The following is a 19994-nucleotide window of genomic DNA, read 5'->3' on the forward strand; positions in this document are numbered from 1 at the left end:
ACAGAAAGTATACAGCTTTTATTTCTTAATGTATCATCAAAAGTAGCATATGTTCTTATTCTCTATACAATTTTACATCAGATAAAGAAAAAAAAATGAATTTTAATTTATAACTTGCGCTCATTCGAGCACATTCCCCGCTCTGTAAGATCTCACTAAGCTTAAAATCGAATGAGTTCACCAATTAAAGAATGCTTTTGAAGGTACTGAGATTGTTTAGGGTATTTTATTTGAAGTTGGTTTGATGATTACTCAAGGATACTCCTCGCATTTTATTTCATGTAAATCTATGAGGGAATTATATTGTTTTAAGAAAATTTTACTTACATTTATTGGTTTGTGTTATTTCTTAAATAAATAGATATTTTTTACTCTTTATTTTCTCTATCTAATTGTTTATTGTTTAAGGTGAAACTGACAAATATATAAATATGGATACTCAACAAACAAAAGAAAAACAAATCAAATGTGAATTATGTCCCATGAAATTCTCACAGATTGATAGCTTTAACCGACATAAAACAATTCATGGTGTGAGACAATTCAAATGTGATTTTTGTGAAAAAGTTTTACGTACAAAAGGTGAATTAACAGTGCATAAGAGGATCCAACAGGAGAGAAACCATATTCTTGTGATACATGTGAAAAGGCTTTCTGTACAAATTATCAGCTAATACTTCATAAGAGGATTCATACAGGAGAGAAACCATACTCTTGTGATACATGTGAAAAAGCTTTCCATACAAAAACTGAATTAACTGTTCATAAGAGAATTCATAAAGGAGAGAAGCAATACTCTTGTGGCATGTGTGAAAAAGCTTTGAATACAAACAGTGAGTTAACTATCCATAAGAGGATTCATACAGGAGAGAGGCCATACTCTTGTGACATGTGCCAGAAATTTTATAAATCAAAATCACAATTTTCCGTACATAATAAATCAGTTGGACACCTTAAGAAGTTAGAATCTACTAAGAACACAGTTCCACCTTCTGCTTCTACCAGTTTTGTTGATTGTGGTAAATCTGATGTAAAACTAGAAATAAAAGAAGAAGAAACTCTTGATGAGGATCCTCTCTCTATCAACATTGAGGCTGAGAATATTGAAGAAACTATAAAACAGGAAATTGAAGTAGGAGAAATTCAGGATAAAGATTCTCTTTATTGTAAACAGAATTCTAATGAGAAAATGATAGACAATATTGACATAGTCGAACATAAAATTGAATTTGATTAACTAAATGATAAAATTTCAGTTGATAAGAAAGATCAATTTTCAGTAATGTGAATGTTGTATATAGACAATGTATTACTAAAGAAGATATATCTTTTCTTTTTTATATAAACAATAACTTTTTTCATTTTATTTATTCCTTACAAATGTTTCAATTCTATTGATTAAGTAAGGATTTTAAAGTTATCTCTCTTTGTAAATCTGTAATTCTTGTTTGTTTTCTGTACATATCATTTTTATAGCTTGATTTTTTTTTTTCAGAACACGAATATGAAGTTTAATTACATGGAATTATAGAAATATCACAAATAAAAACAGGTATTTAGACACTTCATAGTTATTAAGTTAGGCATTTTAGTGAGGCCATAAGTTATTAGATATTATAGATTTCTTATAAGATTTATTGAGGATGTAAATAGGTAGAATCACGAAATGCATTTTGATTTTAATTTAGTACATGGATAATTATTATTTTATCCAAAACAAACCAAAAACATTTTTAAAAACATGATGGTTATCATATATATTTATTGCTAAGATACTATTTTATGTATTAAGCATTCTGTATTGTCATGTAAACTGTACATAAATGGGCGCTTCCACGTGACTGCCTACATACCTACATAGTGACTGATGTACAAACATCTTAATTTTTCTTAAGTAGCTTTAAAAATGAAATAATAAGATCAAAAAATAAATAATTTCAATTTAACTATTATATTTAATACTAGCGGCTACGCCCCTAGAGGCCTCTAGTGGCATTTAAATGTTATTTTTTTATTTTAAATATCTAATTTGAGAAATAATTTGTCTATGGTCAATCAGCTGTTAAATTCATGTCTCTACGTAGCGCCACTACGCTAGGGACACTATGCGGCGAGAATATTTTGAAGGGTTCAGAAAAAGTAGCTTAGCTCACCTAAACAACAGTGTAACCAATCATCAGATAGACAGGATCAATGCCATTTTACCACTCTAAAAGCACACGGGTAATTTAGATCTTTTATAACACTGATAAAAACTCAAACCCCAGAAATCTACTTATTCTGGAATTGCGTAAATGCAGGATTATAAATTATATAAAGAATCAAATGATAAAATAACATATTAAACAAAACATAAAATGTAATGATTTATTTTTGGTCTTTTTATATCCAATCAAAATACAATGAAGAGTCCTCCTTCAACATCACGTCGGCCTCTTCATACTGGAGATTCTTCCTTAGGTAGCTATCATTGGTCTTTTAAACACACATCCAGTAACATCTAGAATATACATAAAATTACATATTCTCACATATTTAAATCTTTTTCGATTTTATTGTGATTTCTCTTGGTAGGGTGGTGGTACCCTCCCCCAGAATAGTTAAAAACCTTCTCGGGACCGATGAGAATCTACCCTGTTAAGGAGAACCCGATCAGTTCAGCGGTTAGTGAGATCCTTCGGACACAGACAAACAAACAGACAAACATCCTGTTACTTTAGTATAAGGATTGTTTATTCCAGGTGCAAGAACAATTAAGAATCCATCATGAACAAGTTCCATATCTGCTGCAAGGAATTCTCTACAAAGTAGTTTAACTAGACATATGAGAATTCATACAGGAGAGAAGCCGTTCAAATGTGATAGTTGTGAAAAAGCTTTTTTTACAAGTCGTAGTTTAACTGTCCACAAGAGGATACATACAGTAGAAAAGCCATACTCTTGTGATACATGTGATAAGGCTTTCTCACAACAAGGTTATTTGACTGTGCATGAGAGGAGCCATACAGGAGAGAAACCTTGTGATATATTTAAAAAGACTTTCAATAAACAAGGTGAGTTAAGTATACACAAGAGGATCCATACAGGAGAGACGCCATATGCCTGTGATATATGTGACAGGGCTTTCTCTCATCCAGGTCATTTAACTATGCATAAGAGGATCTATAAGTCCAGTTGGAATATTGTCACACCTTCTGCTTCTACCAGTTTTGTTGATTGTGGTGAAGCTAATATAAAGATGGAAATAAAAGAAGAAGAAACTCTTGATCCTATATCTATAAAGATTGAGGCTGAGAGTGTGGAAGTAATTATAAAAGAGGAAATAAAGGAGGAAGAAGGAATTGAGAGTGAAGAATTTGTTTAAGTAGATATAAACAATAATGTTTGATATATGAATGAACCTAATTGCGAATATGTTGTAAGCATCTTTTAGTAAGTGCTTTATTATATATTTATGTTCCTATTTAATATTTGATAAATGTGTAAATCATACTGCTTCTCCAAAATCAATACTAACCCATTAGTGCCGAGCGCCACTTTTATGGGCCGATCAAGCTGAAAATCTCAGGGAAGCTTTATAATGGTCAAAACGGAATTCCAATTTCTTTGTTTTGCTCTAGTGGCGTGCACAGGAAAGTTGCAAAACCCGGTTTGGCATGGCCATAAATGCCCAACGGGCATTGAGACCCGTTTTGGGCGGTTTCTGCCGGCATTAAAACCCGTTTTTTTCTAAATACCCGGTTATTTCGACAAAAAAATGAAAAATGTAATTTTTGAACGTCCAAAGTGAGATGAACACTTTTTAGAACTTTGATACCATCCGTAATTGAAAACTACACAACCTCATGTAATCTATAGAGCTACAAGTAATATACCAAGTAATATATATCCAATTAGTGTTTCGGCTATAGGTGCCGCCGTTTTCGGTTAAAAAAAACCGTTTCTTGAAGTTTTAAAACACACACACTACAAAAAAAGATCATATAAAAATTGGCTAATACATATCAGAAAACGAGCATAAAAATATTGGAGGACACATATAGAGATTACTAGGGTATACTGATTAGGGTGGCTCAAGAATAATAAATCATAAAAAAATATTTAATGGTGGAAAAGTTAAAACCGGGTAATAAAACCAAAGCCGAGTCGGGTTTTAAAACTGCCGGGTATTTATGGCCATGCCGAACCGGTTCATAATAGGGCGTAAAAAACGATAAAAAAATCATATAAAAAATAATAATTTGAATAAAACGAATTCACAAATAGATGTACCTGTCAATAAACATCAGAATTCACAAAAAATCAGCAACTTTACTATAAAAACAAAAAAGTTAGAAGGGGTATTTTGAATTCACCAAAATTTTCGTGGTTTTCAAATTTGTTGAGCTATACCGGCAAACGGAAGTAAGCAAAACTGCCTGCTCCAGGGGGAAATGAAAACCAGGGTAGTAGAGGGGGGATTCATACTGAGAATGATGCAATTTGAAGACTGGAAACCGTTTTTTTTTTAACATTTTCTGGAACCGGGTGGAACCGGGTTTTAATACCCAGTTCGTTACTAATGGGCTAAAGAAAAAATCATGATACTCTTAAAAAATTTTATTTATAATTTTATACATTTTAAATACTTAGGTAGTTTTGAATATATTTTGTTTCCTTGGTGGATATTTATAATTAAGCACTAAAATGGTATTTTTTTTAGAAAAAAATACAAGCATCTATAAAGCAGATAACAGAAAAATATGAATCATAATATCTTAAAAAACTACATTTAGGATTTAAATCTGTGATGTCCTAACCTTACGAACTACCTTTTACATATCCAATATTCCCTAACCTAAGTTTGAGGAAAAATAATTGATAAAAAATTGAGATTTTTTTTTTATTTTAACTAATTTATGTAGATACCGTTTCTCTTTATACATTTTTTCTGTACTTCTCTTGAATGCCAAAATAACTACTTTGATTTTTGTAAACCAATATATGCTTTTCATTTCCTCATATTTGCTTAGTTTTCATAATTAAAATTGTGCTACTTGTAAAATAATAATTAAATGTTTATTTTCAGACAGAATATAAAATGAAATAAGACTAAATGTTATACAACTGAATTTTATTGAAACATAAAAAGAAACAAAAAGTATAGGTATGTTTTATTTGATCAAATGAAAGTGAGTAAATGTCTGTCTGTCAACATAAAACGGTTTTGCTTACCATTGAAATGTTTCAGTAATCTTTTAAAGGAATATTTATATAAGTCTATGTGTTTTTTTTATATTTTTTGTTGGAGTGTACTAACCACCTAGTATTTTCTAAAAAAAAGGAAGGGGGAAGGGGTTCCTATGCACCCTAGTCGATGTAAGATTTAATATTATAGGTTGAACTTTATACCCCTCCCCCTACAAACCTATAAGGGAAAAAGGCCACTGGAAAAATTTTCTTTCCTACTCAGAAATTGATTTAAATATTATTTATTTCAGGTGCAATAATAGTTAACTGTTCATCATGTTGTCATGTTATATTTGCCGCAAGAAATTTTCACTCAAGAGTGATTTGCTAATGCATTTAGAAATTCATGAAGAAAACAAGCCATTCAAATGTGAATTATGTGAAGAACCATTTTCAGAGGATGGTATTTTAACAGCACACATGAGAATTCATACAGGCGAGAACCCGTTTAAATGTATTTTTTGTAAACAGGTGTTTTCAGACAGGAGTGACTTGACTAAGCACAAGAGGATCCACATAGGTGAGAAACCATACCTTTGTGATACATGTGAAAAAGGTTTTCGTACAAATCAACAGTTAGCAGTTCATAAGAGGATCCATACAGGAGAGAAGCCATACTTTTGTGATACATGTAAAAAGTCTTTCTCACAACAAAGTTCATTAGCTGATCATAAGAGAATCCATACAGGAGCGAGGCCATACTCTTGTGATACATGCGGAAAGACTTTTAAACACCAAAAAGAATTAACTTTACACATAAGGATTCATGCAGGAGAGAAGCCATACTCTTGTGAATTATGCCAAAAATATTTTAATCATTGTTCTAACTTTTCAAAACATAATAAAACAGCTAAACATCTGAACAAGGTGGAATCTATTAAGGACAAAGTTTCACTTTCTGCTTCTACCAGTTTTGTTGATTGTGGTGAAGCTGATATTAAACTAGAAATAAAAGAAGAAGAAACTCTTGATGAGGATCCTCTCTCTATCAACATGGAGACTGAAAATATTAAAAAAAACTATTAAACAAGAAATAAAAGAAGGAATTCAGGATAAAGATTTTCATTCTTATCAATAAAACTATGACACAGATTGAAAAAAAAACATTATTTTCATTGAATTATAGATTTTCTCATTGGAGATTTAAGAATGAATAGTTAAATTTATGTACTTCAATATCATTTATGTACAGTTTCTAGTATTTTCCTTTTATAAATAACAAAACTTTTTAAAGCTTTTAGTGTTTAAAGAGATTATTTGTTGTGTTGTTTTGGCTGCTCATAGTCAGTTTCCGGTCCGGGTAGTCATCAGTGGGGTGAGGGGGGGGGGGCGTGGGCTTATGGTGGGGGCTCTGGAGGGGGGCGTTGGAGGGGAGGAAGGCTGGTGAAACTTGGATGGGAGGAGAGGAAGGCAGCTACATGGGTGGGATTTTGCCAGAGGTCCATAGGAGTAAGATTTGTAGGATTATTTGGGCATGAAAAGAGGTGCTGGACTGTTTCTGGGGTAGGATTAACAGGACAGGATGGGCAGTTGGGGGTAAGAGAAGCGTTGATGGAATGGAGGTAGCTTTGGAGTTTAGGACAATAGTTGGATCTTAATTGGGAGAGGATGGTTCTGTAGTGCCTGGGGAGTTGGATTTCGGAGGGGTTGATGTCAGGGGGAGCTTGATTAAGGACAGGATTAGGGGGGTAAGAATTTATGGCTTGGGTGACAGCTGAGGTGTGGAGTCTGGAGATTGTGGATTTGTAGTTTGTGGGAAGGAGGGTGTTGTCGGGGGAAAGAAAAGGTTGGAGAGTAGGAAGGAACATGGATTGAAGGGTGGATTTTTTGGATCTAGGGCCAGGGGGGGTTGTGACGTTGTGGAAGGATGTGTGGAAGGGGCGGAGGGAGGAGGCCAGGTATTGGGAACAAAGAAGGGAAAGGTGGTTCCGTACTGGTAGGATTTTGGTTTCTTGGTGGAGGTGGCTGATGGGAGATTTTTTAGTGGAACCAGTACAGATGCGGAGGGCTTGGTTTTGGAGGACTTGGAGTTTGTCAATGTTGTTTTTGGAGGTGTTAGGGAACCAAACAGGACAGGCATAGGTGGTGATGGGGCGGAGGAGGGTGTTGTAGGTGGTGAGGAGAGTCTCCTTCTGGTGGCCCCATTTGGTGCCAGCCAGACATTTGAGGATTCTAAGGCGGGAGGAAATTTTTGAGGAAATGGTGGAGACATGGGAACTGAAATTGAAAAAGGTGTCAAAGGTAACTCCAAGGATTTTAGGGGTTTTCTCAAGGGGAAGGGTGGAGCCGTTGATTTGGACTTGAGGATGGAGGTTGGATTGGTGCTTGCGGTCAGAAGTGAAGAGGGTGACAGTGGATTTGTTGGGAGCTATGGAGAGGCCGTTGGTGGAGGCCCAGTCAGCGATTGAGGAGAGGTGGGAGTTGATGGATTCAACTGACTGGGGGATGTTAGGGGAGGAGTGGAAGGAGTTAAGGTCGTCGGCATATGAGGAGGTGTGGGCAGGGGGAATGTGGGGGGCATCTGCTATGTAGAAGTTGAAGAGGACTGGGGAGATAACAGAGCCTTGGGGGACGCCAGTGTGGACAATTTTAGGAGAGGCATTGGTGTTTTGATAGGAACAGAAAGCCATCCTGCCACGCAAGTAGCAGGATAGCCATCTAATGATGTTGGGATGAAGGTTGGAGGAGGAGATTTTTTGGAGAAGGAGGTGGATGGGAATGCAGTCAAATGCTTTGGAAAGGTCGATGGAGGCAACAGTTGTGCGGCTGGGGGGGAGGTTTTGATTGAAGCCATTGGCAATGGTGGTGGAAAGGTTGAGGAGGGAGGAGGTGGTGGAGTGGAGGGGTTTAAAGCCGTGTTGTGAGGGGTGGGTGGAGAGGGATTGTTTAAGGTAGGGGAGGAGTAGGCGTTCAAGGACTTTTGCTGCAGGACAGAGGAGGGAGATTGGGCGGTAGGAGGTGGAAAGGTCAGGGGGTTTACCAGGTTTGAGGAGGGCAATGATTTTGGATAGTTTCCAAATGGCAGGGATGTTGGCAGCGGAGATGGAGAGGTTGAAAAGTTTAGTGAGGTAGGAGATGCCATTTGGACCAAGGTGTTTAAGGTGAAGGATGTTAAGGTTGTCGGGGCCAAGTGCAGAGGAATTGGAGGAATTTTTAATTGCTTCAAGGACAAGGGCAGGGGTAAAAGGTTGGAAGTTTCTGTTGAGGTGGTTGCGGCGGCGGATTTTACGGATAATTTTTCTGGAAAAAGGGTTGGAAGTATGACGGGAGACAGAGGTGAATTGACTGGTGAAGGATTCGGCAATGTGGAGGTGGGAGGTGTGGACTTTGTTGTTGTTGAAGGAAATGGGTTGGTTGGAGGGAGGGGAGTTGTTTTTGCCGGAAAGGGACTTGAGGAGGGACCAGAATTTGGAAGGATTTGTTCTATGGTCGGATTTGGAAAGGGTTTCTTGCCATTTTTTGTTGGAATGTTGGTTTACTATTGAGGAGATTTGGTCATTAAGGATTTGAATTTGAGGATCATGGGGGTTGGTTTCTCTTAAGGAGTCTCTTTGCTGGATAAGGGGTTTAGCAGACTGAGGAAGGGTAGGGTTGGAATTTTTGATGAAGCCAGCAGGAACAGTGTGTTTGGAGGCAGTTTGGAGGATTTGGCGGAAAGTGGCTTCACCTTGGGAGCAGGAGTAAGGGTCAGGAAGGTCTTCAAAAAGGGTTTCAGTTTCTAGGGTAAAGGTGTCCCAGTCTGCTTTATGGAAGTTGTGGAAGGTTTTGACAGGGCGGGGGGTTCTGGTGATTTCGGGAATGGAGAGGAGAATGGGAAGGTGATCAGAACGGAGGGTGGTAAGGGTGTGCCAGGAGAAATCAAGGGCAAGGTGGGCAGAGCATAAGGAAAGGTCAGGGGAGGTAGGTTGGCCATTGGGGGGAAGGCGGGTAGGGGAATCCTCGTTGAGGAGGCAAAGGCTGCTCTCATTGAGAGCTTCCAGCAGAGCCTCCCCACGATTCATGGCAGATTGGTCAAGGGTAATGGAGTTCCAGGCAGGGTTGTGGGCATTGAAGTCACCGACTAGGATAAGGTCATTTGGATTTTCAAAAAGGAGGTTAAAGTCAGGGGTGTATTGTGGGGGGCAGGAGGAGTGTGGGGGGAGGTAAAGGTTGATGATTTGTAGAGGGGAGCCATTGCGGGAGATTTGGATGCCATCAACCTCAAGGGGGCCATTGGAGAGGTGGTTGAGGTTAAGGCGTGTGAAGGGGATGTCTTCAGCAATGAGGAAGGCTATTCCTCCACCAGGTCGGTCTTGTCGATCCTTCCTGATGAAGTTATAGCCAGGGAGGGGTTTAGGATTGGATTTGCAGGAGAGTTTAGTTTCTTGGAGGCAGGTAATTGGGATGTTAAGGGTTGAAATAAGGTTGTGGAGTTCATCTTGGGTGGTAAGGAGACCATTACAGTTTAATTGGAGGATGAAAGGTTTACCAGGAGGTTTGCGGGGGGCAGGGGTGGGGGGAGGAGGGGGCGGGGGTGATTGAGGGTGTGGTGGTGATGGAGGTGCTGTTGGGGAAGGTGGGGGAGACGGGGAGTTGGGTGTGGAGGGTGAGGGAGGGAGGGAGTTTTGGGGGGAACAGGAGGGGCATATCCAGAAGGGGGAGTAGTGGGTGGAGGATGGAAGGAGGGAACATTTGGGGTGGACCCATTGGAGGCAGGAGTTACATTGGAAGGAGCCAGTGGATTTAGTAACACCTAAGGAACAGATAGGGCATGGAAATTTGGGGCCACGGGATTTAGGTGGGGGTGTTGATTGTTGGGGGGAGATGGGTGAGAAGGGGGTAGGGGAGGCAGAGATGCAGGGTGGACAGGACCAGTTAGAATTGTATTCGGATTTGGATGAGAGGAGGGAACATTTGGGATGAACCCAAAGTTGGCAGGAGTTACAGAGGAAGGCACCAGAGGAGCGGGTTATGTTGCGGGAGCAGGTAGAGCAAGGGTATTTGGGACCAGGATTTGGATGGATGTCGCCAGAGAGGATGAGGGGAGGAGGGGGGGTGATGTTGGATGTGGTTATGGAGGGTTGGAGTTGAAAGGCCTCCAAGGCCTCCAGAGCTGACAGGGGCTGACTTAAAAGCCCTTTAGGCCAGCCCCGTGGGGGAAACCCGGACGGGAGACATGGCTGTCAGAACAGGTGGTTTGGTGCAGGTTTGCCCGGGGGTGTACATCTTCTTCTCCTCCTCCCCGGATAGGTCCACTGCGGAAAAGCTTGCACCCTCGGACCTTATTTAAATGATGTTAATCTCAATTTTTAGTATTTTTCCCGATTTTCAAAAATATCTTTTTAGCTTAACTGATAGTTCCACAAAGTTCCCTTAACGAGATAATGTTATTAGTTTAGTGGCCCATCCAATATTTTCTAGAGTATGATAAGTATAGATTAGCAATGATTATATTTAATAGAAAGATCAATTTATTATCATGGAATAATACACAGCGATGTTGTTGAAAAGAGACTATCCAATGAAAAACACACAGCTCAATTTTTAGGAATATATTTCGATTAAATCACATCTAATCCTTGTCAACCTTCTTTATCATGGTTGTTTGCTGTACAAAGGTTTGTTTATTATCATATTGTTTTTGAGATAAACCAAAACTGTTACTGTTCATTTAACTTATTTGTTTTGCTCTTTTTAACTTTTATTTCATTTAATCTCTTATTATTATCAGATTATTATAATATCATTTAATTTTATAACAATTTTACGTATTTTATGTATTCTTTTGTTATTATTATAAAAATGCCAGTAATGTTCATGTTATAAACCTGTCATTTGTCTAATCTGAGTTGTTTCACAAAAACATTTTCAATAATTTGTAAAAGTATTATAACAGATAAATATATCTTGTTTTATCAATTTATAATTTCATTATTTGGTCATTATCAAACTTATGTTGCTTGTAAAATAATAATTATATCTATTTTCAGATAAAATATAAAATGAAATAAGACTCAAAACTTTAAACTGTAGTGATTAACAACATATAGAGAAACAAAACTCTAATAAAGAGTTAACAAACATAGTAAGTTAGTTTTTAACATGTACAAGAATAAATTTTGTCCATAACAAACCATCAAAAGTTTATATGTATTCCTAAGATACTATTTTATATATAAGGTATTTGTGTGTGGCATGTATATAGCTGGGAGCTTCCACGTGACTATACACACCCCACCCGAAGGTGTGTTAGGTTAGAAAAAACCCCCCGCAGAAACGGTTTACATAGGATGTACTGGGACCTCATGGTGGTTTCAGAACATGCTTTCCCTAAATTGAGTTAGTAGCTTCCTATAGTAGAAAATTTTAAAATTACTTTTGGTGATCAAATTTTACTTTTAGTTTTAGACTAACTTCACCTAACCTGCTTTATTGTCTTATTTTGTCTTTCATGTTTATCATGCAAATTCGCTCACATTACAGTTGAAATGACAGATATTGGAGTTTTATTAAAAGGTCTCTAAAATTTTTCTAGCTCTAATACTTTTTGATATATCTTATTTCAAAGTTTTGCTGTAAAATCATCTTTTCCAAAGCAAAAAGTTGAAAAATAATATTAGTTATATTAGAGAAAATTACAGGTATCTTCATCTAAATCTCTCTAATATTGCTCCAAATTGACCAAATTGGACAGTTAAGGTGCCTAAAACTATCTACATTCAATGGAAAATCCAAATACATATTTTTAAAGACTATATAAGCCAATAGGAGCATACTGAAGTGATTTTTATTAATGCTAAATGAAAAAATATTTCCTGTTTTTTTTAAATAAATTGAAATATATTCGACTTTAGCAAGGATTTTAAGGTAAGTTATGGTGTATAAAGTTGTCACTTTGTAATTAGAAAGCCAATAAAACACAATCATCTGATATTTTGAACAAATAGAAACATATCTTAAGAAAAATAGACATAATCATAGGAAATAAACTAAAAATTGGTTAGAATTTTAAGCATTTCCAAGCAGTTTACAAATGTAATCTTCTAATTCTAGTAATGTTTTCTAAGAATAGTTTAATGGCCTTTTAAATTTCTTATAACATTATGAAAAAAAATTAGTTTTTGCCACCTTAACTAAGAAAACATAGTAATTAAAAGACTTTCATAAATGATCTCACATATAATAAAAGAAACAATTTATTCTTAGGCCACACTTTTTTGTTAATATACACTATTAGGTACTTTAAACTAGTACTGTGATTTTTAAAATCATAAATCATAATTAATTAGGATTTTCTATTAACTTAAAACACCTTTTACATTATTAAAAATGACTTAAAAGTGATTTTTAATTAATTAAATTACATTTGTTTTTTTTGATATTACATTTTAGCGTTCTCCTGTTGACTTATAAAGTCTCAAAAAGTGTGGATTTGGATTGTCCATTGAATGTAGATAGTTTTAGGCACCTTAACTGTCCAATTTGGTCAATTTGGAGCAATATTAGAGAGATTTAAATGAAGATACTTGTAATTTACTCTAAAATAACTAATTTTATATTTCAACTTTTTGCTGTGTAAAAGATGATTTTTAGCAATACTTTGAAATAAGATATCTCAAAAAGTATTAGAGCTAGAAAAATGTTAGAGACCTTTTTATAAAGCTCCAATATCTATCATTTCAACTGTAATTTGAGCGAATTTGCATGATAAAAATGAAAGGCAAAATAAGACAATAAAGCAGGTTAGGTGAAGGTAGTCTAAAAATAAAAGTAAAATTTGATCACCAAAAGTAATTTTAAAATTTTCTACTATGGGAAGCTACTAACTAAATTTAGGGAAAGCATGTTCTGAAACCACCATGAGGTCCCAGTACATCCTGTGTAAACCATTTCTACGGGGGGTTTTTTCTAACCTAACACGCCTTCGGGTGGGGTGTGTATAGATAAAGAAGGATATAGAGTACATCTAATAATTATTCCTACATAGTGACTGATGTGCAGAATAATTTCTATTTAACTTTCAAATTAAATATTGTTTATTTTAGGTGTAAGAACAATAAAAAACCATCATGAACAAGTGTCATATCTGTAGCAAGGAATTCTCTAAAAAGAGCAATTTAACAGTACATGTGAAAATTCATACAGGTGAAAAACCATTCAAATGTGATACATGTGATAAGGCTGTCCGGACAAGTTATGAGTTAACTGTCCATAAGAGAAACCACTCAGGAGAGAAGCCATACTCTTGTCATACATGTGAAAAGACTTTCTCACAACAGAGTAATTTAGTTCTCCATAAAAGGATCCATACAGGAGAGAAGCCATACTCTTGTGATAAATGTGAAAAGACTTTCTCACATCAAAGTAGTTTAACTCTTCATAAGAGGATTCATACAGGGGAAAGGCAATTTAAATGTGATTTATGTGAAAAGACCTTCTCACAACAAAGTCACTTAATTCATCATAAGAGAATCCATACAGGAGAGAAACCATATTCTTGTGAAATATGCAAGAAATCTTTTAACAAAAGTTCAGACCTATCAAGACATGAAAAATCAGCTAGACATTTCAAACAGTTAGAATCTGTTAAAAACTCAGTTCCACCTTCTACTTCTACCAGTTTTGTTGATTGTTGTGAAGCTAATACAAAACTAGAAATAAAAGAAGAAGAAATTCTTGATGAGGATCCTCTCTCTATAAAGATGGAGGCTGAGAGTGTGGAAGTAATTATAAAAGAGGAAATAAAGGAGGAAGAAGGAAGTGAGAGTGAAGAATTCTTTTAGGTAGATAAAAATGATAAATGAATGAAACTAGATTGTGAATTTGTTCCAAACATCTTTTAGCAAGTGCTGTAATATATTTAAGATTTGATGTAAACATAAACCTGTGTCGTCCTAACCTTACAGGGCTACCTTGTACATACCGAATTTACTCTAACCTAAGTTTCATGAATACTAATTGATAAAAAAATATTAAAAATTAATTTAATTTTAACTAAATCATGTAATTACTGTTTCTGTATATACATTTTTTCTGTCCTTCTCTTAAATGAAAAAAATATACCTATATACCTTCTTTTAATTAAATTAGATCTACTTATGAACTAATAATTTTTTCTTTTTTCAGACAAAAAGTAAAATGAAATTTTTGAAACAGAAGTCAACATAAAGAGAAACAAACCACACATAGTCTCAGTTCAGAAAATTAAAGTAAGTTAGTTTTAACAAGTACAAAGATAATTTTGTCCATAACATTAAATAAAACAGCACTGAATTTTTTAAATACTTTTACTTACATATTGATGGACACACCCTACATATAGAGTAGCTATACTAAATAAGATATGGATGTAAGGAGAGAGTTTTCATATTAATAGTACATCCGGAACACTTTTCCTGCATAGTGACGGACACTGACTACATTTAGAGTAGATATACTAAAAAAGATATGGATGTAAGCAGATAGTTTTCATAAAGTACATCCGTATTACTTTTCCTTCATAGTGATGGACACACCCAACATGTAGAGTAGTTATGCTAAATAAAATATGGATGGAATTTAGACTGAAAATAAGCAGAAAAAAATTTATCCCATTGTTCACCATTTTTTTGTGAAGATACTCTTTCATTCAATATACAACTTACTTTGTCTGTTAGTCTGTCAGTCATGCAACAAAAACTCAAAAGTGTATTTTATGAAAGTTTCATGAATGTCATAAGTCATTAGTTTTCTTCCTCTCCTATTCTTTGATCGCTGAATATTTGCTTGATAATTCACATTGTCCATTTGTCCTCCAATAATTTTTTGTGCTACGCTACTAATGGATTTTGCCATCACTGCTTCATATTTATTTTGTATTTTAAAAAGCAAAAGATAAACATTATATAAAACACACAGCATATTTGGAATACTTTTACCTACATAGTGATTGGCACACCCTGCATATAGAGTAGACATACTAAATAAAATATGGATGTAAGGAGATAGTTCTCGTAGAGTACTTTTACCTACTCATTGACAGACATATGGACACACCTTAATTATAGAGTCCAATATAATCAGTATTTGAAATGATTCCTAAAAAATAAAAAGGATTGAAATTATTATTTTCAACTCTACACAATTATTACATCATATATTATCTATTCCAGGTGCAAGAACAATTAAGAATCCACCATGAATAAGTGTCATATCTGCTGCAAGAAATTCTCTAAAAAGAGCGATTTGACAAGACATGTGAGAATACATATAGGAGAGAAACCATTCAAATGCGATTTTTGTGAAGTGCATTTTCGGACAATAGTGACTTAACAAAGCACAAGAGGATCCATACAGGTGAGAAGCCATACTCTTGTGATACATGTGAAAAGACTTTCTGTACAAATCCTCAGCTAACAATTCATAAAAGGATCCATACAGGAGAAAAGCCATACTCTTGTGAATTATGCCAGAAATCTTACTACTCCAGTTCAGACTTGTCAAGACATATTAAAACAGCTAAACATCTCAAGAAGTTAGAATCTATTAAGAATGCAGATCCACCTATTGCTTTAACCAGTTTTGTTGATTGTGGAGAAGCTGATATTAAGCAAGAAATAAAAGAAGAAGAAACTCTTGATGAGGATCCTCTATCCATCACACACCCCACCCGAAGGCGTGTTAGGTTAGAAAAAACCCCCCGTAGAAATGGTTTACACAGGATGTACTGGGACCTCATGGTGGTTTCAGAACATGCTTTCCCTAAATTTAGTTAGTAGCTTCCCATAGTAGAAAATTTTAAAATTACTTTTGGTGATCAAATTTTACTTTTATTTTTAGACTACCTTCACCTAACCTGCTTTATTGTCTTATTTTGCCTTTCATTTTTATCATGCAAATTCGCTCAAATTACAGTTGAAATGATAGATATTGGAGCTTTATAAAAAGGTCTCTAACATTTTTCTAGCTCTAATACTTTTTGAGATATCTTATTTCAAAGTATTGCTAAAAATCATCTTTTACACAGCAAAAAGTTGAAATATAAAATTAGTTATTTTAGAGTAAATTACAAGTATCTTCATTTAAATCTCTCTAATATTGCTCCAAATTGACCAAATTGGACAGTTAAGGTGCCTAAAACTATCTACATTCAATGGACAATCCAAATCCACACTTTTTGAGACTTTATAAGTCAACAGGAGAACGCTAAAATGTAATATCAAAAAAAACAAATGTAATTTAATTAATTAAAAATCACTTTTAAGTCATTTTTAATAATGTAAAAGGTGTTTTAAGTTAATAGAAAATCCTAATTAATTATGATTTATGATTTTAAAAATCACAGTACTAGTTTAAAGTACCTAATAGTGTATATTAACAAAAAAGTGTGGCCTAAGAATAAATTGTTTCTTTTATTATATGTGAGATCATTTATGAAAGTCTTTTAATTACTATGTTTTCTTAGTTAAGGTGGCAAAAACTAATTTTTTTTCATAATGTTATAAGAAATTTAAAAGGCCAATAAACTATTCTTAGAAAACATTACTAGAATTAGAAGATTACATTTGTAAACTGCTTGGAAATGCTTAAAATTCTAACCAATTTTTAGTTTATTTCCTATGATTATGTCTATTTTTCTTAAGATATGTTTCTATTTGTTCAAAATATCAGATGATTGTGTTTTATTGGCTTTCTAATTACAAAGTGACAACTTTATACACCATAACTTACCTTAAAATCCTTGCTAAAGTCGAATATATTTCAATTTATTTAAAAAAAACAGGAAATATTTTTTCATTTAGCATTAATAAAAATCACTTCAGTATGCTCCTATTGGCTTATATAGTCTTTAAAAATATGTATTTGGATTTTCCATTGAATGTAGATAGTTTTAGGCACCTTAACTGTCCAATTTGGTCAATTTGGAGCAATATTAGAGAGATTTAGATGAAGATACCTGTAATTTTCTCTAATATAACTAATATTATTTTTCAACTTTTTGCTTTGGAAAAGATGATTTTACAGCAAAACTTTGAAATAAGATATATCAAAAAGTATTAGAGCTAGAAAAATTTTAGAGACCTTTTAATAAAACTCCAATATCTGTCATTTCAACTGTAATGTGAGCGAATTTGCATGATAAACATGAAAGACAAAATAAGACAATAAAGCAGGTTAGGTGAAGTTAGTCTAAAACTAAAAGTAAAATTTGATCACCAAAAGTAATTTTAAAATTTTCTACTATAGGAAGCTACTAACTCAATTTAGGGAAAGCATGTTCTGAAACCACCATGAGGTCCCAGTACATCCTATGTAAACCGTTTCTGCGGGGGGTTTTTTCTAACCTAACACACCTTCGGGTGGGGTGTGATCAACATAAGTGTAAAGGAAATAAAGGAGTAAGAAGGAATTTAGAGTGAAGAATTTGTCTTAGCAGATAAAAATAAAAATGTTTGATAAATGCATGAACCTTAATTGCGAATTTGTTGTCAACGTCTTTTAGCAAGATCTGTATTATGTTTGTATCTAAGATTTGATATAATTTGTAAATGAGTAAATAAATAAAGTTTCTTGCAACATACTTATTATTTTTTAGATAAAAGAATGAAATGAAATGATTTGAAAAAAGATTTATTTGAATTGAACTCTTTATTGTACCAACAGGTATGTATTATTTTGATGAGAAAACAAATCAATAGAACTGTTTAAAAATGGTATGAGATAACTTTCTTCTCAAATTCTATTTTCGTTAATGCTCTTTCTTGTCAAATTATCTTAGGCAAATTTTTGTTGATACTAAGACTACTTTTTGAGACAAACTTTTCATTTCTAAGTTTGATAACAAACAATTCTTACAGACCATCTTTAATTTTTTTTTTTAAATTTCACAAGTTCTTTTCTTCACAGAGTGCATTTAATGAGTTAAGAGAAAGACTTGCTTTTTCATCTTAAATAATGTCCATATGAATAGATACAGTGTATTTAAGTAAAGCCCAAAGAAAAAACAATTTAAAGTAAGTTTCCTCATCAAAATAGACCAAAAATAGCCTAAAAACCCCATTTCCGCAGGGTTTTTCTTACCTAACATAACCTTAAAATAAAAAATTTTGGATTTTTTTGCCATTTAGATTTAATACCTATAGGACTAGGCTTATATACCAAGTTTGAAGGGTCTAGCTAAATATTTAAACCATTTGCTCACGATTTAGGAATAGATGTCATTAGGCCCCCCCTCCCCTTTAAAAATTGAGTATATTACAACTAAATTGTATAAAAATTGTTTCTATTTATACATTTTTTTCTATCCTATTGAGCAAGGTATGTCTACCTTCTCTAATTTTTACTATTTCTCATTTTCTTATATTCAATTAATCAGATTTAATTATTATTATTGTGTTTCTAGTAAAATTATATTTATATTTATTTTCAGACTGAATAGAAAATGAATTGAGACCCTCAGATTATAAAAAGAAAGAAAACACGAGTAATTTGTGTTTAGCAAAGTAAAGTAAGTTAGTTTTCTATATTACAAATATTATGTAGCAGAATCTTTAGAATGTTAAAATTAAATATGTAGGATGTCTATCTTTATCTATATACAATATACATGAGCACTCTCATGTGACTAGAGAGAGGATAAAGAAGGATAGTGTGACAAAATTTGATGATCATAGAGTACATCTAATACTTATACCTACGTAGTGACTGATGTACGGACAGCTTAGTACATGAAGTAATAAGGTCAAAAATCATTACATTAAACATAATTTATTTCAGGTGCAAGAACAATAAAGAATCCATCATGAACAAGTGTCATATCTGCAGCAAGCAATTCTCGATGAAGAGTAGTTTAACAAGATATATGAGAATTCATACAGGTGAGAAACCATCCTCTTGTGATACATGTGAAAAGGCTTTCTCACATCAAAGTGCATTAAAAGAACATAAAAGGATCCATACAGGAGAAAGGCCTTACTCTTATGATCATGTGACAAAGCTTTCCGTTCTAGTAGTGAGTTAAAAGTCCACAAGAGGATTCATACAGGAAAGAAGCCATACTCTTGTGAATTCTGCCAGAAATGTTATAAAACTAGAACACAATTGACAATACATAATAAATCAGTTGGTCACCTCAAGAAGTTAGAATCTACTAAAAATACAGTTTCACCTACTGCTGCTACCAGTTTTGTTGATTGTGGTGAAGCTAATATAAAGATAGAAATAAAAGAACAATGATGTGTCTACTAGATATTTTAAATATTAACTATTCTAAACCCTAAACGTATCGTATTTCGAGTAAATTTGGAAGGGAATTCAGAGATATGAAAATATTGAAATTGGGGAATATTTATATACGTGTGCAAGAATTCTATTTCAAAAATAGGATATTAATTCCCCTCTCACTTCGTTCAAAAATACATCCCTATTTCTATTTTTCTAAATATTCAAATTTCTTAATATTTATATACGAAGTACTTGGTAAATAAATAGAAGATTTTGAAAAATAATAAATTTTTACGTTTTATATTTCTATTTCGAAATAAATCACGCAATCTTAAATTAAGTATGTTTGTTAAACAATTCCGAAATAAAATTTACTAGATATATTAGACTTTTAGGTTCTTTCTATGAAATTAATGTGATGACATAATTTCCTTACTCCAAAAAGTCTACCTGTTAAGAATACGACATTTTAGACGTCTTACTTTTTTCATTGCTTTTTTTACAGGGTAAAATAAAAATTCTTCCTAATATTAAAAAAGGATAATTTTGCATTACGTAAAAAAAGTATATAACGATAATGAAAT

The 19994-nt window shown here is 33.9% G+C and overlaps 1 long non-coding RNA gene across 1 annotated transcript; it reads left to right on the forward strand.

Annotated features, from left to right (window-relative positions):
- The first annotated feature begins 17571 nt into the window (after positions 1-17571).
- On the forward strand, positions 17572-19413 carry LOC145310466 (uncharacterized). The gene is made up of 3 exons (XR_013876556.1): positions 17572-17850; positions 18617-18694; positions 18964-19413. It is a non-coding gene; the product is annotated as an uncharacterized LOC145310466 (long non-coding RNA).
- The last annotated feature ends 581 nt before the right edge of the window (positions 19414-19994 follow it).

Source organism: Acartia tonsa, unplaced genomic scaffold (genome assembly GCF_053477335.1).
Source record: "Acartia tonsa isolate MP-2025a unplaced genomic scaffold, ASM5347733v1 sca1, whole genome shotgun sequence".
NCBI classification, from domain to species: domain Eukaryota; kingdom Metazoa; phylum Arthropoda; class Copepoda; order Calanoida; family Acartiidae; genus Acartia; species Acartia tonsa.